The sequence below is a fragment of the Ornithodoros turicata genome, chromosome 1 (genome assembly GCF_037126465.1).
Source record: "Ornithodoros turicata isolate Travis chromosome 1, ASM3712646v1, whole genome shotgun sequence".
NCBI lineage: Eukaryota > Metazoa > Arthropoda > Arachnida > Ixodida > Argasidae > Ornithodoros > Ornithodoros turicata.
This window is the reverse complement of record NC_088201.1, coordinates 188,004,586-188,027,186: the sequence shown is the minus strand read 5'-3', so window position 1 is coordinate 188,027,186 and position 22,601 is coordinate 188,004,586. Positions and strand designations below refer to the sequence as shown.

The 22,601-nt window shown below is 44.0% G+C and overlaps 2 long non-coding RNA genes across 7 annotated transcripts in view; both read right to left on the bottom strand.

Annotated features, from left to right (window-relative positions):
- Nucleotides 1-21,125, bottom strand: part of LOC135374274 (uncharacterized) — a 42,072-nt gene extending 20,947 nt beyond the window's left edge. For 3 of the 6 annotated variants that reach the window (XR_010416834.1, XR_010416835.1, XR_010416821.1), the window contains exons 1-3: nucleotides 20,815-21,002; nucleotides 2,681-2,744; nucleotides 2,550-2,618 (exon numbers count right to left, since the gene is read on the bottom strand). This is a non-coding gene — a long non-coding RNA (uncharacterized LOC135374274). The other 3 variants (XR_010416833.1, XR_010416825.1, XR_010416827.1) reach the window with 3 other exon arrangements.
- On the bottom strand, nucleotides 8,914-10,069 carry LOC135374268 (uncharacterized). The gene is made up of 3 exons (XR_010416816.1): nucleotides 9,971-10,069; nucleotides 9,640-9,858; nucleotides 8,914-9,137 (listed from the first exon to the last, which is right to left on the bottom strand). It is a non-coding gene; the product is annotated as an uncharacterized LOC135374268 (long non-coding RNA).
- Nucleotides 21,126-22,601: the final 1,476 nt, after the last annotated feature.

Genomic DNA, 22,601 nt, shown 5'->3' with positions numbered 1-22,601 from the left:
AAGCGCATTTCGACCAGGGTTGCTACTGTCAAATTCGTCGTGTGAGGGCGGGCATTCTCATGATGAAGAACGGCCTTTCTGGACAACGTCATCGGCTTTTATGGCGAGCTGCGTTTCGCACGGCACCTTTGGAGAAGTACTGGGCGAAGAAGTACGTGGAGCGGTACTGGGCATTAATCGTAACCCCTTGCCCCAAGAAGTCTACATGGATGACACCCAACATGTCCCAGAAAGCAGTTTACATGGGCTTCCCTTGAGGCGGCTGCATATTGGTTTTCCTTGGGGAGGCGGAAGCCTGATGTTGCCACTTGAGGTTGCTTCTTACTTTTCTCTGCGGTGAAATGATATTATTCCCCTTCACATCGTTTCTTCCCCATACTGTGAATCAATATTTCAAAATCTCAGCTGTTTTTTTTCTCGCTCTCCTTCACAAAGCACTTGATTACGCATTGCAGTCCCACAGCTGTAAAGACACACTGCTCGCAGCCATGACAGCCATGATGATAGCTGCGGCTACTGCTCGTGCGCTGCTGCACGTGCTCCACATGCGACAGACCCGAGAAGGATTGCCCTCAAAGTTTTATTCAATCACAGGGACTCACAGATTTTCCTCGAACAAAAGTATCGGTGAACCTTGAATGACCCTTGGTAGCTCTATGGTCGAACCCACCCCATTGACACAGGGATGCCGCATGGATTCCATTATAAAAACGCGAGACGGGGTTCCTTATTTTCAAGAATAACATATCCATACGGCATTAATGGTGCACTATTGGTACTTTAGTGGAGTTCATGGTAATTATACAGTTTATTAGAAATTGGTGTCCCATGCAGCTCATCCAACCACCGCACTAGAGGATCTCTCTTCTGGTCCATGGGGAATTCTAAACAGTTTATTTAGGCCGAGGAACACCTTGTACTCTACGTCTTCCATGCTCAAACCATATGTCTAGTCGGGGACGTATTACAATATAACTCACGTATTTTATTGCGTGAGTTAAATCATTAGTGAACATAATTCAAATATTGTACACGTTTTTAATTGACAGTGTCGCGGCCCCATTTCTGAATGAAAAGGGTAAATATATAATTTTCTCTATATAGTTTAGTGTACTTTATATACTCTATTGTTCTTTCTCATTGTGGACCTGGAAAATGTGACTAACGACTTTTTAGATATGTTTAAATTGACATTAGCAAGGTCCGCAGCGAGGAAAAATAGTAGACTACATACAGTATTGATGACGTTTTGAAATGTCTCGCCCCTAGATGCCATCACTGGAATGATCTGGAAGATCTCGCACTCATCCTTCTTGATTACCCGATCTACAAACTGTTTCAGATCCACACTTTCAGTGTTTCTAAATCAGCTGACTCGCCCTCTCGCCATATCAAAATTTCTTTGTCAATGGCAAAATCCAGCCCACCAGCGCTCTCCCCTTAAATCACTTGGAACATTTTTAGAGACCAAGTCCTCACTGTGAGACGACGCGTTATTCCGTTTCACTTCCATGTCACCGCCAGCAATAGGGTAGAGTGTGGCGCTGTGAAGCTCCCACTCGTAATCATTGAAATAAAGTTGTTGTCTCGTTAACCAATAGAACACACGTCAACGTCTGGACTTCGGACGGGGACAGGGACCAAGGTGATTGGTACGAGCTCTAAGCTACTTTAGGGTGGTCCTCTATCCCCCTCCTATAGTACTGGCTGCACCATCAAAGTACCTTAAACATCCCTCCGCCTACGTTCAATATCCTACTTCATTTATGTCATGGCAGTCTACGTGTCTCATACTGTACTCTCCCGAAATATTTTTCTCTCTGAGAGCATCGAAAGATTACTTTCTATCCCACTCACACGGGCAGTCTCCACTGATCATATGAGCAATGGCCATTGAAACATACGCCCAGCTCGATTATACCATTGCATGACGTCACAGTGTGGGCAATCTGCCATTGGTCTGGCAACATTACTTTTCCAACATCGGCTGCCGTGCACTACTGGCAGTCTTCCCACGTTGTGCCGAGAGGATGGAGCCCGATGTTGCTAACAGACATACGCCCAGGGTTCGCATTGAGGACGCGTACTCTTTGATATCACGAAAGTATGACCTTTTATGGGTTATTTGAAAAAGTCTTTACTGGAGGGTTTCATATTTTCAGTACCGAGTCTCTGAGCTCTGGTGATTGATAATAGCAAATAAATAAAATAACTAGACTACTGCTTTTCTCATTTTCTTAAAATGTATCATCACCAACTCAGCCGATATCTACCTAGGAACCCTGTGCAGTGAAGGCCGTGGAAAATTTCCCGGATTCGATATAAGCACCTCCAGTTTTTAACCACAGTGATTCCCCTCTCCCGCTTGGACAAATAAATGCCCCCCCCCCCCCCGCCAAGGTAAAAACCTGCCGCCCTGGGCGCTCCTGACGGTGCGAATTCAATCACACTTTTAATATCTAGCCTTTTGTGATGCAGCGTTTCAGCACCCATATCACTTTTGTGAGCCCAATCACTTTCATACTCTCTATGTGTCTCTTGGCCCTTACCTTGGGCAGCAGCCCTGATTGAACGCTGTAAGGCACGATGATGCAGCGCTTCCACCTCGGAAACAGCGCCTGCGTAGAAGGTCGTTAGACAACCCAGCTCATCGAGCACGAAAGCTGACATGAATACTCACACCAAGCGACCAGAACGAACAGAATAATGATGGTCGTCTTCATGATGATTGTCTTCAGAGCCTGCTGTGAGAGATGGAAAGAGGTGATATTACAACCTTTCCCATTGTCTCTATCTCCGATTTCTAAGTTTCTGGGGCAGCGAACCTTTCTTTTTTTGTGGACTGCACCGTTTCCTTGAGTATTTTTTTGTTCCGTGTTAGCGCCGCGAAGCAACTGTGGCTCTGAGTGGTGTACATATGTGTACAGATGGAGAGACGACAATAGGAAGGAGTGGGGGACAGGGCGTTTGTGTGAGTCCTGGGCCGACTTCAGGGGGAATGGGGAATCTTTGAGCTTGAGGAGGTAATAGGAACAGAGGCAGTAGACAGGAAGCAGAAATGACTAGAATGTCCCTGAGTCATGCCACGGGGAATGGTCCAAGGTTGTCAATCGACCATCACCAATATGTTTTTAAAAAATAGGGTGCGTGAGGGACACTGTCAGGTTAATCGTACCGAATCTCCCAACTCGAAATATTGATTCCATGTGTTTTTAGAGCACCTCAGAGTTTGCGCCAGGCGAGAAAACCATACCACAGGTTTTCGTCCTCTTTTCGCGCGTGCTTGCTTCTATATACGAACGAATGTGGTTTTTATGTCATCCGAGGATTATGCAGCATAAGTTAAGCAGGGCATGCGAAATAACTCTCTCCCTCGCCCTCTAAAGTCTGCCCAAATGTCGCCGTTTGTGCAACTTTTGTGATTTTATTCTGCGTTCCCTGCTTACCTTGCTGGAAAAGTAGGTACGGCTCCCTGTTTACTAGCACATGGGGAACGCTCACAAAAATTTTCGCATGTCTGCGATATACACTTGTTCTGTGAGAACCGTTGGAGAAGTGACACACATCAAAACTTTGCATTTTACAGAAGAAGATTTCGAAATGTGGCAGACCACTTAAAAATCGCCGACCTACGTCATTCGATAGCACAATGCTTCAGCTACAACATATCAAAAATCTGGAGAATTACTTTTTGACAAACGCAAGAAATGATTTTTTTTCTCGGCCGTGGTTTGCTTGGCATTGGGCGCGAAGAAGCACCCTTCCAGGCACATTCTGGTCTGACGCGTCGTTCAGCAGAGACCCTTTAACAGGTTCGTTTTTTATGCTTGGTACTACTGTCTTCCTGGGTTTTTCGGCGGTTTGTCTTTTGCTTACACTTGTGACGTGTATACTTCGGCGTCACACTAAAAGAGGAAAAAAGTAAAACCACAAGGTCTCGTGCCCAAAACACGCTCTATTGAAAATTAACGCTCAGCACAGCTATTATTGTTCTTGGGCCCCTTGCATACCGGGAAAGCTTTCCTCTCAGAAGAAAATGCGATTGTGCCCTCGGAAATTGGTTCGAAGTGGTGAAACTTCCTTGTCCCAGGCAATGCAATGCAGCGGCTGTGTCTTTCGGCAAGGATTGTCCTTTCGCTTAGCGCTTGCTGGAACTTCTACGCAACATCACACGGCAAGGGGCCGTGCGACGGAGTAGGAGGAACTGTTAAAAGGCTCGCTGCCAAAGCCAGTCTCCAGCGGCCACAGGAGGGGCAGGTCCTAACACCAAGGGACTTGTATATGTGGGCAAAGGACGCGCTGAGCATAAATTGCCTGTGGGTATCAAAGGACGCAGTTGCAGCAGAAAGTACCATCCTTGCCGAAAGACACAGCCGCTGCATTGCATTGCCTGGGACAAGGAAGTTTCACCACTCTGAACCAATTTCTGAGGGCAGAATCGCGCTTTCTTCTGAGAGGAAAGCTTTCCCGGTATGCAAGGGGCCTAAGAACAACAATAGCGGTACTGAGCGTTAATTTTCCACAGGGCGTGTTTTGGGCAGGACACCTTGTGGTTTTACTTTTTTGCTCTTTTAGTGTGACGCGGAAGTATACACGTCACAAGTGTAAATAAAAGACGAACCGTCGAAAAACCCAGGAAGACAGTAGTACCAAGCATATAAAACGAACCTGCTACAGGGTCTCTGCTTAAAGGGACTCTGACCAGAAGTTCGACAAATATTTCGTTTGCATCTATTACGAAGGTATAATATGCTTCCAAGTCACACGCGAAATATTTTGGCTGTGCGCGGAGGCAAAGTTTGCCAAACAGGGAGCTGAAAACCGGCTTCGCTTTTCCCCCTCAACTCGCGCAATCGGGGCCGAAATCTAGCCTCTTTGCAGTGGACATCCGCCAATTTCCGTGTGCGTGACGAAGTCACGAGGGCCACGTTTCATTGGGCGCCCGGACCGGAAGTTCTGTTGTTAGTGAGTCTGTGAGAGCGCCGGCATCCGTCCGGAATGCCCGATCGGGCAATATGGACGTCGAAGGCAGAAATGCGGAGACTTCGAGCCCGGAACTTCTTTCTGACCTTTCTGCGATCGAGACATCGAGAAGAAAATTCTGCGTGCTGAACAGCTCGGTAGGCTTTCGAAACGTCGCCGATGCCGCGAATGCGAGACGAAGTTAGAGCTCTACGAACATCAGTTACAGATGAAGCAAACAGCATGAGTCGCCTGTCTTCAGGAAAGCGATGAGCTTTTTAACGCACACTGTGATCGAACATGTAAACGTTCGCAGAAATTTCGTGTTCTGATATCTAATGCGCACTTGCTGTCCATGGTGCCGGTGTGGCTGGTGTGTCATAATGCCGAAGGAGATCGAATGCTTGTGCTGCAAGGTGCTCGAAAACACTGCCGAATGACTGCAGTATGAGTGCATTACAACCCACAAAGATTTCCAACTTCTATTCTTCAATATGACTGTCCTGAAGGTCGCATATTGAACTCCGTGGGCACGCGAACCTATGAGCGACTGTATTCACAAGTAAGTCACATGTGTCCTTGTCGAACGATGTTAAAATTTGGGCGCCCAAAACTGGTTTGGTCCTGCAATAGAGTCGTTAAAAACTCCAGTACAGGGCGCAGCACATAAAAAGGATATACAGTACACGACTCTGAACTGGAGAAAACCAATATAGGCAACTTTGTAATTGTCAGTGTGCTGTGTCCTGAGTCACGTTTTTATGTATTGCCCTGTGCATAAGGTTTTAGCGTAGGTTTTTAGCGATATTGAGTGTTCTTGATTGTCGATTCAGTGAAAAGTAAAACAACTTTGGGTTCTAAAAGAACACAGCATGTGTAGTAATGTACAAGGTGTGGGCAGGTAAACTGCAGTTACTCTCAGGTACATGTAGAAATGACATTGCACACACACTGTACTGTAACCGGTTACCTATTTGCCTAAACTATATTTTATGTACATCTGTGTAGACGATGCAGATACACTACACACCGCCAGTTTGCAAGGTGAGTATGGCACAAGCTTGGGAAAAACAAGATCATGGTCATCCCAGCCTGTGCAGTGAAGAGGGTCTGGCAAGCCTTTCCCACAGAAAATGCCACAGGCTTCAAGTACCCAAGATCCTAACTGGGGGTACCTCTTCGCACAGCTCGTCTATCACATTTAAAATAATTCAGCATCTGTATTTAGGATTATCTATAGCTCTCAGGATGATGCATGGTTCATGAGTTCAACATGTCGTGTTGAAACACAACACTAGTCCTTTTTAATGAGTCTTGCGGAATGATAGATGAGCACTCCTTTCGTGACATTGTGTACCATTGCTACAGTGAACGATTTCTTGAGCAAGACTGATGAACGAACAAAAAATAGAGTCTTGTCTTCCAAATATGTATGTTCCTTGTAACTTCCGTGTTTGTTAAGTGACCCATGTTGATGTCCCCCCTCATGTAATGCCTGCAATGGCCTTTGAGATATATTCATAAATAAATAAATATCAAAACCGGAAAAAGATGTAACACGTATCCTCTCTTTGTGTGAATGATACATAGACATTCTCAGAAGATTTGTACATAGTCACACTTTGCCTCATTTTGCATAAAGCCTAGTTCCACCTCTTATATCATCTCCGCATCTTCAATCTCCAAAGCAGTACAAGGCTAAAGTAATCAGTTACTTCATAAAAAGAAGGAGGGGAGGAAAACAAATGCTGGCACATCTAAAATTCGAAGAAACCCTGGTACTTTCACGGGGCTACTCACGGCTCAGTGCTGGATCAGATCCCGATGGAAAACAGCTTTTCTGAGCCTCAGTGATAGATTCCCTTGATTGCACTGACTGTGAGGCACATCTCATTGGCTTGGTGGCAAGTGGGCTTGCGTCTGATAGTAAGATTTGGAAGAAAGGGAGCAAGGAACATCTCTCTACGGTCTTAAGAAGGATATCAACGGTACCTGTCAAGGTACAGCATTTCATGTTGCTTTCAGTAAGTACAACACTCCTCATAGCAGTTACCCTTCGTGTTGGGAAAGCATGCTGAAGTTAGCTCAGCCAGTGCATCCAGAACTGTGAATCGGGTTCATAGAGAGCACCTGGTGAGAGGGATAGCAACAGTGTCCAGTAAAGACTCTCCAGGAATTTTGTGCAGGTTTGGGGGTCACACCTTTTAATAGTGTTGATGGAAAGCAGGGTGTGTGAAACACTGACTTCTGGTAGATGAATTCTTGTTATTTATAACCAGGTACCCATGTTCTAGTAATCTAGAAAAAGCCTTGGCTCTCTTGGAGAAAATTGCTAATGAATCTGAGTGTCTTTTGTGGAAACAGGTCGTAACTGCCTTTCTATCCACCCTTCTTAGATGCCCTAGCAAAAGCAAATATGTAATGCTGTGCACCATATCTGATGCTAGCACACTAATTGCTTTGAGTGTTCTCAGGCTTCTGGAATGGAGCTACCTCGTACATACGCTGTGCCATGTCGGCAAGAACATAAATCAGACTGCCTTTACTTTTTAAATTGGCCCTTCAGTGCTTCATGTGACTGCAAGAATGGCACCCCCAAAACAATAGGCAACAAGAATGATTTCTGCAATGTATTGAGCTTTGTAAAACAACAACTTTATTTGAAAATATATTCCAGAAGCCGGGTGACAACCTCATAATGTAGCGTCCTTTACTGCAAACACCGCTCAACACAACGAATAAAAACAGAGCGTAAACGTTTTGTCGCCTATCCGGGTGGCATCATCAGTACAACAGAGGCCAAAGATGAGCACATCAGCCTATCTAAGAGGGAATCTTACACATCCGATAGGGGGCCACGGTATGTATTACAGGCTGAAGCATCACGCCTGATAAAGCAGGATTCTAAGAACTTTCTAGGGTCCCATCGCTAGTCATGAGCAAAGGTTACTGCACCATCAAAATATATGTCCCTTAGGACAGCAGTGGTAGACTGATTCGGTCCTGTTTAGTTAAGCTAAGCATTAGTAGCCCTGGCTCTTTTAGTCTTGTCCCACGTCTTTTGTCTATCTCGCCAATGTAGGTTGTATCAGATTCTATGCACTCAACTTGATACGCACAGTCAAAATGCCTGATGGGCACAGTGCCCTCCAAATAGCGTATGAAATACATTGGATGAAAGGAATGCGGACCACCGATTTGACTCCTTTGATGTTGTTTTAGATTGTTCTCTGTTGGAGGGATGATGCCACCTGGATAGGCAATGAAACGTTTACTCTCTTTATTCTTAATTGTTGTGTTAAGCCAGTGTTCTGAGTAAAGCATTTTACATTATGAACTTTGTTTGAATGATGATTAGTGGCGAGCTTCATACCCTGGGCCACTACTCTAACAATTGCTTGTGGTAGTGTGGCGAAATGGAATAACGAGCCTTGTAGACAATTTACTTGGCAATATATTTATTTCTCTCTCATAGGTTGAAGAACCCAGTGTGGTGTTACATAACGGAGGGGCACGTAATTATACAAGACCGATCACCAAAAGGCCTTGCTTTTGACTAGATTAAAATGTGAAGCGATTGTAATATAACAAATGCTGCATGGTGGCGATATGATAGGTTCTCCTCACGAGTTGTCGCCACAGTTACGGTTAGTTGAGAAACTGCATATCCAGGTAGCAGGATCAAATTTTAATTAGGCTACTTTGGCCAACACGCAAGCGTAGAGCACAGTGTCAAAAGCCCTTACAAAATAAAAAGAATACTACATCTACATGGACCCAGAAATCAAGACAGTTTGAAATGCTGTGAACGAATTCCACTACGTTAGTTTTGCCTGAATACCCTTTTCTAAAGCCATGCTGGAATTTAAAAAAAGAAATTGACAGAGTCAACTTGGTTGACAACGTGGTAGTACATGATGTGCTCCATTAGTTTACAGGGAACCCTAAAGAGTGGAGCTGGTTAATAGATAGAAGGAGCATAGTTGTCACCTCTTCTGGAGACAGGAATAAGCTTGAGACCTATGTCCTCGACTCGCACACATACTAAGAACCTTTGACACAGATTAACGTATCTTCATTCCAGCTCTTTCACTTTCAGATGTTCATCTCTGTTGAGTGGTCTGTCATTCTTGTAATACAGATTGGAATCGAAATGCAGGTGCATAAGGGATGCTCTGAAAGAAAAAGTGTTTGGTTTTAGTCCTCTTAATGTTTCTGAAAACGAAAACAAACTTCACGGTGACTACTCTTCTGAAATTAGCAATTCCAGGATGACAGCAAAAAAAAAAAAAATATCTTGCCATATCATTATATCCACCTGGCACTTCAATTGAATAATGGCAGTTGAAGATGACGATGATTCAATTTAATGACGCATAAGCAACTCGGGCTATAGTGTGCCAAAACCATGGTAAAACTGTGACTTGTTAAATATCCGATGATTATACTAAAATAATATACTTTGTTGGTTGGTAAATTGAGATATAGACAAAAACATGATATGATAAAAATAAGCAATTGAAGAAAAGGCAATTGTTGGCTTTGTGTGACTGATGTCGAGTTTGCCACACTACGTGTTGAATAATAATGTACGCTGATACGCTGTAGCATATAAAGTACAATCATACACACGCTCAATATGTGGTGGATATGTGAAACCAATATACACATACTTACATTTCAAACTTTCTTGAAAAAGGCAGTCCAAGTCTGTCGGATTTGCCAGACTCTATACAAAGCCAGTAAGCACAGTGTGGAATGACTGATTCATCTTTCGAAGGCAGAGGTGCAGCTACCACGACGCTTCGTCATCTCAATGCTTCGGAGCGGCATAGCCTAGTAAGAAGCCATCAGAAGGATCTCATAACGATAACTTGGTCGAAAAAGTGGAGGGTTCTGCGGGATATGTAAGAAAGCATACGCGTTACACAACAGCTACGAGAATGATCGACTGCACCTGCATGGTTTTCAGTACGTAGACTTGGAACTGAAAAATAAATGTGCTAACCTTGTTGATACTACTTTTCCGTCAGGACCACACGAGAGCACATTTGGTTTTTTTAGTTGAAGGTATCATCAGGTCCCCATGCTCCTTTGAGATGCAGCAGACAGATGTTCGCTGAGGCGAGTGACTGCCGTTGCGGTTCGTCGCTTCGCAGCAGATCAAGAACAGTACACCGCAACGATAGGTGAAACGTTCAGAATATGGTGACCAACTCCAACACCAACCCAATGACCCGAACAAAGAGGATGAACCGGGAGTCACACAAGTTCGCAGTTAGAGAGCTCGGCATACGGCATCCATTACAGCTGACCGGATACGGAAGCATATATCGAACGCCGTGTACAGATTGAAAAGAAAATCGTAGAAACTGTTGCAGGTGATAAATGCAGGGTATATTTTTCTTCTTGAGGCTCTGTAACAAAAACATATTAACGTAGAAATGACATTTCACGAAGAAAATTGACAGATATTGCGTGACCACGTGACGCGTTTGAGCCAATTGTGGGTGTTGCGAGTGGCCCCCGTGTTGACGTCATCTTGATGGTGGGCCGGGGTGGATATTCTATATAAACGTATGTTTTCTCGGTTTGACGCTAGGCGTGCTGCACTCGGATGAAGTCGAATGTTTAAAATTCGAGTTTAGAGAAACCGTGGGGTTTTAATGCGTGAATTTTCGCATGGAGAGTCGTTGTTGGGTGCTTTATCGACTACAAGTACGAAAGAGCTCCCACAGTTTCTGGTCAGAGTCCCTTTAACAACGCGTCAGACCAGAATGTGCATGGAAGGGTGCTTCTCCGCGCCCAACGCCAGGCAAACCATGGCCGAGAAAAAAATTCATTTCTCGCGTTTGTCAAAAAGTAATTCTCCAGATTTTTGATATGGTGTAGCTGAAGCATTGTGCTATCGAATGACATAGGTCGGCGATTTCTAAGTGGTCTGCCACATTCCGAAATCTTCTTCTGTAAAATGCAACGTTTTGATGTGTGTCACTTTCCAACGGTTCTCACAGAACAAGTGTATATCACAGACATGCGAAAATTTTTGTTAGCGTTCCCCATGTGCCAGTAAACAGGGAGCCATACCTACTTTTCCAACAAGGTAAGCAGGGAACGCGGAATAAAATCACAAAAGTTGCACAAACGGCGACATTTGGGCCCGACTTTAGAGGGCGAGGGAGATAGTTATTTCGCATGCCCTGCTTAACTTATGCTGCATAATCCTTGGATGACATAAAACCACATTGGTTCGTATACAGAAGCAAGCACGCGCGAAAAGAGGACGAAAATCTGTGGTATGGTTTTCTCGCCTGGCGCAAACTCTGAGGTGCTCTAAAAACACATGGAATCAATATTTCGAGTTGGGGCATTCGGTACGATTAATCTGACAGTGTCCCCACACACCCTATTTTTTAAAAAAATATTGGTGATGGTCGATTGACAACCTTGGACCATTCTCCGTGGAATGACCCCCCTACGACACTCCTCAACCTCAAGGAACTGGCACCACCCACATCGATACACCGGCCCTGCTTGCATTTTAATGATCGGCTCATCATTTCCTTGAGCGTAACGAGCTTCTTGGCAAAGTTTCTTAGTTCAGCAAGCTCTTCGTTATTAATATGTTATTATTGTAGTTACAATTATCTAAGTGTATACGGTCTATCCACGTTTATCCCGTGGTCCCCCCCCCCATTCCCAGATAAAAAGCCCGGGCATCAACATAAATGAAACTGTACAGGAGATGAGTCATCCATTAGCAAGAAATGCGTCTGTTTCAGAGGTAATAAGAACCTGGTCCGTCATAATTTGCATAATTAGTACTGCAGACCAGTACAGATACCGCAGTGTTTCCCAGAGTGTGGGTCAGAAACGGTTCGGGAACTTGAAAAACTGGACAGCAAACTATATCCTTAGGCAAGTGATGCGCTCCGACTGTTCTCCGTCTGAAGGAAGCTCATGGTAGCAGACACCGATATATAGAAATCAAGCTCAGTTTGACCAGCTCCTGTGGCATAGTGCTTATGGTGGCCGCTTTCCTCGCCCAGACTTGGAGGTGACACGGGTTCGAACCCTGTCGCCGGCTGTGTTGTCTGAGGTTTACCGTGGGTTTTCCGAAGACTTCCCAGACGAATATCGGCACAGTTCCCACTGAAGTCGGCCCAGGACGCATATGAACCCCTCTGTCCCCCACTCCTTCCTACTGTCCGCTCTCCATCTGTCCTCGTCTGTACCGCGCTCATAGCAACAGTTACTTCGTGGCGCTAACAACGTATTTAAAAAAAAAGTTCAGTTTGGTGAATATAGGAACATCAATTTTTGCTGCCATGCGATTTGTTACATGCTTTTTGCGAAGGTTTCTTGCACGGCTGGTTCCCTCTGACCATGTCCAGCGTGAAATCAAATTTCAGCACCAATTTCGTGTATTACTGTTCATGCATTGAAGTCGAAAAGCGCTCGGAATCGCTTGTGGCATCGCGGTGCAGGACAGGTTCCCTCATATGTTTGATGTGTCGCGAGATAGCAGAGTTTAGGGTCACCTGGCTGCAGACGATCAGCTCCTGTAAACTCCCATCTATGACGTTAACTTGAAACACTTTGGTGTTTTCTTCAGATAATGCCGATGCTGTTCTCAGTGCGCGTCGTACGTCTTCGAGAGTCAACACGCGGGGTTCAACACTTCTGAATATCAGGAAACTTTTTTTTCTTTTTGCGTATTCTCCAGCTCCGTTTCCGATAATCATCATAATAATAAAGCATGCTTTATAACGGCCTCAAACGACTGAACTAATCAGTGTGGTGTACATGGGTGAGATAGAGAAGGGGAAAAAATTATTAAATGCTGAACTTTCGCTACAAGAAACCCAACAACAACTTCATTTGACTTTGGAGGGTGGGGAGGTTCATCGCCAGAGGCGATACTCTACCCCATTGCTGATGGGGATGTGGGGAATACAATAGCGAGCCCTATCACACGAATGATCGAAGTCCAATGGTGTCTAGAAAAACCCTTCGCTTCCACAGCTACCCTAATTCAATCATTCCCCACACATCCGAGTATGGACAAAACTTGGCCTTGTTTACGACGCAGCACTCTTCTGCCAGTGTCTCTTTGTTTACCCTCTTGATCTCTGCTTCAGTTCAGTATGCCGTCTGAGGAGAAACCAACCGGCACCCGTACGGGGACCCCATCTTCTTTAACCCATGGGATAGCTGGTGTTCGTAGGGAATAACCGCTCCCCTGTGACAGTTTCATTCATGGTCTCTTGTCCGACGGGTGGCTCCCAACCTCTCACTTAGCAAACTACTCGCAATGGCAACTATGAGGTCCTCTGGGTAGCCGGTCTTGCTGACTCTGCCAAGCTATTGGCTTCACCTGGTCCAAATCTGGTGCTGGCAGACTCTTTTTAGAGCTGCAGTCATGCATGTTTTGGCAAGTGCACTTGTTATCATATTGGAATGGTTGGAAGAAAAATGGAGCAACGGCAACAAAGTTCCTTGCTTGTATACCTCGAGCAAAGGTGATCTTTGTTCATTAGGAAACACACGATATACTGTACTGTATGTATAGTACTGTGTTACTGTACAACTGTACTGTACTGTACAACACTGTACTGAGTTTTGTACTGTTGAGTACGTAGGGTAATGTACAACACAGTACAGTGGTGTACAGTACTCTTAGAGTAGTGCACAGTGCTGTATAGCACGGTACTGTCCGTACGTACTGAACTGTATTGTGGAATTTACGTAGAACGCACTGTATACCACACCAATTCTCTCGTGGAACGCACTCTACGCACGTTCGGTACTGTACTGTGGAACGTACGTAGAACCACCGATGGGGAGTAGTTAACTACATGTAGTTAGACTACTAGTTAAACATTTGTATAGTAGCTGAAATGTTGTTAGAAACGAGCTAGGGGAATGTAATTAAAACTAGTAGTTAAGGGAAATTTTTCTGAGGTTCACCACAGTAGTTAGGTCACCGCTGGTTACAACTACTTCATATTTTACCCTGTACTTCTAGTGGTGTGACACATCATACTGTTCAGGCAACAGGCATGTTCCTACGATGCCTCGCCAACGAACCCCCATCCCACCCTTCTATGTTGAAACGAAGTCCGGGTGATGGATCGCAAATCTTTCAACTTGAAAGTTTTCCGATAGATCACCTGGCCTTCGTTTTGTTTTTCTACTTTGGAGCATACCTCGGCAGTTTTGACTCTCGCCTACTCAATATATTTTCCTTCTTTTCTCGCAAGTTCGCATGCAGTGCCAACAGCCCCAACTTCCTACGTTTTTGGGATCATCCAGGTAGGCCACGATCCTCCACGTCTAGCAAGCGCGAAAGGTACCTCGTAAGAACGACGGCTATGAAACAATTTTGCAGTATGATTATGATACTGTTTGAAACTGAAACTGAAATCAACTGTACTGAAATGACACTGGTTGAACAACGACGCAAAAAGGAAACACTAATAGATGTTCGGATCGTCATCGTGCAGGAACAGAATCGAAAAATCTTATCGTCCGTCCCAAAATTTACCGAAAGGTCCGCGTGCTTGCAAGCAGGCACGGAGTCAGAGAAACCGCATTTATAGCCACAGGGGAGGGCTAGCCACAGGGTTGATCTTTCGACGGTACAATAGTACAATCAACCAACGTTAAAGGTCAGCTATGCCGATATCCTAAATAGTCGAAACTGTCGTGATATTCGGAAAGTCCACATCCAACTCAACCAAAGGTGCAGCTTCAATCTCTCAGTTTGGTAGAGTACCATGTTTAAAAAAAAAGATAATTCATTCCGAAACGTACATGGCGCAGCCATGTCTATGACGTAGGTGCATAGGAACGGGCATTGTGACACATACGCGCCTTCGTACTTGTCAGTGGATTCCAGCTACGGCTTTTCGTGGCTTCACGTATTGTGCTTGAAGAATGCGGACAGCCGGGTTCCAATGGTTCCGCGCAGAGTAAACAATACAGCTGCTGCGAACTCATTCGTGCACCAAGCTCTGTGCGATGTTGTGACTGGAATTCGTTGTTTGTGTTTTGTGACCTCCAAAAATTTATATAAAGTCATGTCTGTGTTAGCCCCTTTACAGCACTTGCATTGTGTAAGGTTAGTTACCTTAGGAACTTCACTGACGGAATGTCAGTCAAACGACAGCCGTTTTAGTATTAAAAATGCCGACAACGTTTTATTTTTGCACGAAAAAAAAGTGTGCTAGGTATTTGAGAAACCGCATAATGCCATGGGACAAGTTTTACGTACAATTTATGAATGTGTAACACCTGCGATGATGTTATGGAACGACGAGCGACGTAAAACGCAATACAAATTACATTTTAAGCTTTTTGATTCTGTGCATTTTCCGGAAGCTTTCTTTGAATCACATACTCCATGTCATGCTGCGTCATGTAGCACGCTACAAACTACTGTATTTCATGTCTAACGTCTGGATTTTGTTTTAATGCGCACCGTAGCACAAAAACATGCACACGAAAGCTCAAGAAGCCATGTGGTTGCACACCAATCAGACGCAAAAGAAATACGAGAGCACATATTGCCACTTAGAAATGTTGTTTCGGGGGTCTGAAGAGTTAGGGCATAGCATAGGTCCTAGAAATCAAATCACTGGGTGCACATTGCTATTTCAACTCACAACTCAGCCCATGGGGTGTAAAAGTATTAGAGGCAATTTATGTGACTGTCGTCATGGGTGACATCACTGGCCAGCCTCTGAATTAATTCCGTACTCAGGAATTATTGCACAGTTCATTTTGTATTTAATATTTATCATGTAGGAGACTGGGCGGATCCAGACCCTCGGTTTTGGGGGGGGGGGGGACGGTTTCTTTGTCGGAGCGCGTAGTGGGGGAGGGGTAGATGGAAATCCAGTGTATAAACTGATGTCTTTGGAGGCGACTCCCCCCCCCCCCCCTCCTTGGATCCGCCACTGGTAGGACATGATGAGCAATTTGTAAGATGCTACCATGTCTGCAGCTTTCTCGACTGCCTCTTACCTTTACAGTTAGAGACACGCTACCAAACGATCCGTAAAAGCCAGTCTTACAGGGCTTGTGTAACTAGAATGTTCATGGAAGTTATGCTTTAGCATAACCATTAGACAGGAAGTACAATTATATATGCTTGGACATCTATTGTGTAGTGCATTATCTAATCTTCTGAGCCATATGTGTGGCTGCACACAAAATTATTTTTGATGCAGGTGCTGTACATTCCTAGTCATACATGTGCACACGAATAACAGTGATATATATGTGAAGTGGCAAAAAACAATGCTAGACTCTACCATCATTGTCCCCCTACAACCCCTTGCCTTGCAACTTATGTCTTGTGAACACGGAATATCTCACTAGAAAAGATGACACTTGTGTATTGTTTGGCAAGCAAATCTCTTTATTTACATTTTCCATCAATCAGCAATGCTGGGACCTGGTGCAAATATAAATGTCAACAAGGAAAGTACTTTCAAACTATTCCTATATATTCAAATGCAGATATGACAATTCATTCTCTTTTTGTACCTCAGCACACTAAGCTTCGACATTAACGAACTGCACAGGATCAGAAATCTTAAAATATCTCAAGAGGGGAATCACATAAAGCTCCAATAATAGGCTGGACAATCAAAGTTCCCAAATACAAAATAGTTCCAGAAAAATCTGAATAATTGGTTGCCATGGTGATGTGTACTACTATGTACAGTTCATGAATGGAACATGGTACCTCATTGCTTTGCCTCCGTGTGAGCTCTAGAACAGGCAGCTTTCCAGGTCGCCCTTTTCGTGTTTTTCTAATGTCTTTTTTTTTTTTTTCAATAGCAAACATGACCATAGTGAAACACAAGCAGCCAAGGACAGGATGAGACAGCTACAACACAACTGCTATTTCTCAACTGCTATATTTATTAGCATACTCTGGAATATGCACACACATGCTGCTAAACAAATGGCAATTTAACGAACAGAATCACAGACAAGACAAAAAGGGTTACATATATTCCCCCTCTCCTCATTTCATAGGCAGCCGTTGTATCACACTGAGTATGCCCGTGCGTCCCGTTTGAGGTAACGTATCTCGGACAGAAGCAGATCCAACCGCGGACTGCTTACACATTCATCTGTCTTGGATTTCTCTAACCACTTGTTGTTTAAACGCAGCCTCGATCTCTGTGTTCTGGAAATTTAGGGAGCCCCTACAATGTATTGCCAAATTTCTCGATGGTATCGAAAGTCTGTCCTCGGTTGCCTGTGTTCCACTATGGCTCTCAGATACAAACTACCCTATTTCAACACAGTAGGAAACACAGATTTGTAAATAGCATCTGTTGATTGCACTGTACGTACCCCCCTCCCCCCGTATAAAGGATCATAGTGGATATTACATCTTGTGTGACAATGTCAGTAACACAAGAAAACTAGATTTGTAACCAGTCTTACTTTGTAGTAGTAGTAGTTTTTGTGTGAAGCTACGCAATTCCTGTCCACCAATAATTTAAACCTTATGTTTCATCTCACAGCATGATAATCCCCTGAAAAGCAATCCTCACTTGGCTGGAACAACCGGTTCTAAAACCTATCCCTAAAATGTGTAGCATCAGGGAGGAAAACCAAGTGGCACAGGGGAATAGACAAACACACATGGGCTATGTTCTCACTCTGTAACAGCTGCTCTGGCCACTAAAATGAACATGTTCTAAATTTACACTACATTTCTCGACACGATACGCTGGTGAAAGCTAGGGAATAAAACATGTAGTTAACTGTACAATACGTAAACACTTGTCATAACATGACAGTTTCCTTCATGCATTCATGCACAGCCATTCCTTCCATTTTAAGGGAGTACAGAACTATATTACTGCATTGTGTGGCATTACACGCTCGTTTGACAGAACTTGAACAAGATTACATAGCACAAGATAAAAATACAGTGAACATAATGTGAAGCTTTCCATTCACGCTTAATGGCCGCAGCAGCAATGCATGAAGGCCACTGCTAAGTTGTGTTGAGAAACACCGCTTCCTGGTTGCCATGTCTAAATGAAATGTACCTGACCTGATCCAAAGTAACTGTTCTGAGTCTGGAATACACATACAGAAAAACACAACACAAGCCGCAACATTAACAGATAGGCAGAGGAGGTCTGGCGAGCTCCGCCTCGGGACAAAGTCAACAAGTAATGCATGAAAAGGCAATGAGTGCCTGAAATGTAACAACCCTGAATGGTAGCAGGAGGGTCCATGTTCAATCCCTGGTGCTAGCACCGACTGGCTTTTTCATGAATTATCTGTTAAAGTTTCCATGTGCCTGCGAACATGGACCATTCATCAACCACTGAATCCTTATGAGGTGATGAGGGTTCGTCATCCCAAAGAGACTCCCTCTCTTGCAAGTATCCTTACAGTTGCTCACCGATGCAGAAAAAAAAAATTTAATGACAAGAAATGAACAGTCATGTTTACCTTATAATTATTTTGCACAACAGAAAGCAGACGGTTGAGAGCATCTAAATTTTAATCAGACGAGACTTTCGCGCAGAAGGCTGCACTTCTTCAGGTCTAACATCAAGTTACAAAATTCCAGAATATATAAGACATGTTGTAAGGTTGAGAGTGGGGCTTGGTACAAACATGCAAATAAGAATACAAACATATATAATAAAATAAAAATGGGGTACGACTCCATCAGTCTCAAATAGACAAGGGATGAGTTGTATGGAACAATACATGAATGGCCACGGTGGCTAGGTCAGTATTTGGCACAAAAGTCATTCACGGGCGACACGTTCGGGTTAAACAGTGCTGCAGTGTCTTGTCAACTCATCCCTTGCCGGCTTGAAATAGATGGAGTTGTATTTTATTATATATGTTTGTATATTTATTTTGAAGAAGTGCACTATGAAGAAGTGCAGTCTCTTGCACGAAAGTTCTTGTTCAAATAAATCTTAGTTGCTTTTAACCGTTTTTCATGTTACGTGTATGAAAGTCTCGTCTCATTAAAATTCAGATGCTCTCAGCCGTCTGCTTTCTGTTGTCAATCATATCTATCACGGGATACTTGCACATTGCTCTTCTAGGTACCATCATTTTGCAGTAAGATTATGGATTTTGGATAAAAAGGCTACACAGCACTGCTCTGGTATTTTTGCCTAGTGAACAGCATGCATGCAGTATGCACACAGTATTTGTGCAGTAAACCCATTAGAATGTAATGTATGTGGCATTGCCCACAGTATTGCACCAAGTGCAACACAAGTATTGTAGAATGCAGATATGTTAGCTTACGTGCCAATCCAGTACCACTATCCAGGGTGAAGTAGTGACCAAATACATAGTTCCAATTTTTCTTAGCTCTCAAAATGCCGACAGTGAATTAATATGAGTAGACAATGTTCACATGAATTGGGGGCTATTCTTCAATCAAACATTCACAGCTAGTAAAGGTACCTTCCTCAATAGATGTTGATGACAGTGAAAATTCTAAAACGTTATCAGAGACGACATCAGCTTCTGCGTGTCAGAGAGGATTGTATGTCCAACGGTAATCCAGCTAACAGTAACAAAAATGTACAAACGACAAATCAAATGAACTAATGTAACGACGTACCTTCTATATCAGACAGTGAAGCTTCTACCCCCCTCCCTCCCTCCCCCCCACATCCACAGGAACCAGTGTTCCGACAGCAAAAGTGCTCCAATAGCAGTTAATCGAAATGGCGACCTTTGTTTTGCACCCTGAAAGCAGAGGCTGTAATGTTGAGGGTAGAACATCGAAAATGATTAAAAATTGGACTGTTCGGTATCTTGAGGGCAGATTTAAGAGTGGTGCCAAGATGTCTGCATGAGAGCGCCCATGAGTAGTGGAATATAGGTGAATACTCAAAGTATAACACCACATTGTCATACCTGTTGGTGGCAGCTAGACTGCAACTAACGTGTCAGCAATTCATCCATGCACCAGATGCAAGCCAGACCCTGCTATGCATTTCCGCCTTCAGCGTGCACCTGTGTTAATTCACAAGTTAGATTATAAATACTGTTGCGTTGTTAATCGTGACTATATCAGAAGAAGCGCAGTAGGACAGCTGCACAATCGATTCATGAGGCTTACTATGTTTATATCTGAACCTCGACTTACCTTTTGCTCTCGTTTTTTGCCTTGATCATCCGTGGCATGTTCAAAATCTCTGTGTCGGGCATCTCACTTCAGACGATTTCGTGCCGAGATTCCAAATTGCCTCTGGAGTCGCACGTAACCTGTGATACCATTCGTGGACGAAATCTTTGGAGTGGAGCTCGACTCAGTCCGCACAGCTGTTGCTGTCAGCCAAGAGCTTCGCACTGCTTGCTCTTTTGGCAACTTATAATAGGTAACACTTGAATGCTCAGATGAATTGAACTTCGCCGTGGCATATCACGTATCATATCGCTTCAGCCGATAAAAGGCAAGGTCAGCACAAGGAAGTCCGCTTTCCAAACGAGGACGTGCCAAAGAAATGTTCACATGCTTTGTTTCCTTCTTAGCAATAACATAACAGCTGTTCGCTTATGTACGACGCACAGTAGACGAAACGAAAGAAGCCAAGCCAAGAGTCCATACAAAGCCAAAGACAGATAAACCTAGAGCAGTGATGTCGGTACGCCCGTGCGCAGGGTTTGCCGACAGTCTGACGGGCGGGCGGGGAAACTAAAAAAAATGTTTTCTAAAAAACTACAAACAGTTGGACCAAGATATTTCGCACACCTATTCAGTGTTCGCTAATGAACACACAGCGCGAGTATCGCTCAGTTCTACGACACTTCAAAATCGTCATATCTGACCTTTAAGATCCGTGAATCTTCCGAAAAGTGTCCGTCGTTCGGGTAAGAAGGGAGTTGGAGAAACTGGATTTCCAACAACGTCACGTTATGAGGATCATCACTATGATGTTATACAATTGGCTTTTTCCTTTGTTTTATTTTTTTTGTAAAGGAAGCTTTGGTCAGCACTAGTGCAAACAGGAGCATAATCTTACCAGACGTCAATGCTGAAGAACTAATATCGAACAGCGTTCGTGGCTTTTATAAGGGCGTCTCTCGTGACTTCCGCCCGTCAAGCGCACGACATGCGCGTCGTCCTAATTGGCTGCTCAACTGCAAATCCGAAAAGACGGTATTGCGAGACTGTAGAGAGGGTCACGACGAAGGGAGAGAGTGAGATTATTTCTCAGGGTTCGGAATCTACTCTGAAGCGACATGGAGAGGAGGAGTCCCTGCGATGACGGAACAGACAGCTGGAGAGAGAAAGAGAGAGATGTAGGCAACAGGAAACACACTCTTTTGAGCATCTGAATGTGCGGTTATCCACTAACCGTAGAAGAGGCATGCTTGAAGGAAAACGTATAACAAGTCGTCGTGGTCAGTGCGAACAATATGTCTAAGATAACGCTAACCGTGATCTTAGAAAAAGAAACGAAAAAAGAAAACGCTCCAGAAGAAGTAATCGCACGGTGGGTTTTCAGAACGGATGCGGATGCATTAGCAAATTCCGGAAGCAAAAATAAGAATCGAATACTGCTTCAATGGAATACACTACATACGCACCAAGTCACGAAGAGACCCTTCTAACCCATAACATGCACGCCAACACACACATTTGAAGAAAGGTATCATTAGAACGGGGTCGTATATTAGCTTTGAAGTAGGGGAAGGTGGTGCAAGATGAGACATAAATTTGCAATTGAATATGGAATTTTTATTTTTCGTGTAAAAAAAAAACTAGCCATAGGCATGTTTTCAAAGGTACAGAGCTTCTGATCTGTAAATCAGAATGGACGTAGCCGGTTCTAAAATGAACACAGAACACGAAATTCAAAAATCCAAATTGTCTCATTTTGCCCCAACCCTCGGGGCAAGACGAGACATTGCGTGGGGCTAGATGAGACACACCGTGGTAATGAACCATACAAATTAGTTTTTGCTATTCAAGCACCTACACAGCCCCTTGAGCCCACCGCCTACACGATGTGCAATAAAACCACACAAAACCCTGTGCTTTTACTCTCCACCGTCATTTGCAAACATACCGCCAGTCTGATGTGTCGCTAGTCGCAGGCGCTTTGACTGCGCTTCTGCCTTGCTGGAAAATTCTAGGCAATGTACAAAAAAAAGAAGAAAAAGGAATATCTGAGGAACAAGCATAAAGCCACCTAATATATGACTTATTAGTTTCTATAATATATTAAATTTAAATTGCATTAAGTTGCGGCGTCTTGCCCCGTACATATCATTGGATGCATTAATTATTCAGTTAAACAGCGTACAACCAAGAATTCCCATATTTTGCATATGTCTAGGTGAATGAATAAAGATATATGACGTGCACTTACATTGAGAGAATAAACCTGCGACACGCTGCTGCACAGCTGAAAAGAAAAAGGGATACAGAGAAACGCAACTGTTTTGCGGGTCTTTACATTCCAGGCAGAAGTAACCGATTCTTTCTTTTTTGCTGTTGAACGCAAACACGAATCCGGGCAACTCTCACATGCAATAAAGCTGACATGCAGAGCCACCTCTCTGAGACAGGCGACGTCGAGCAAAAAATGTCTCATCTTGTCCCACCTTAC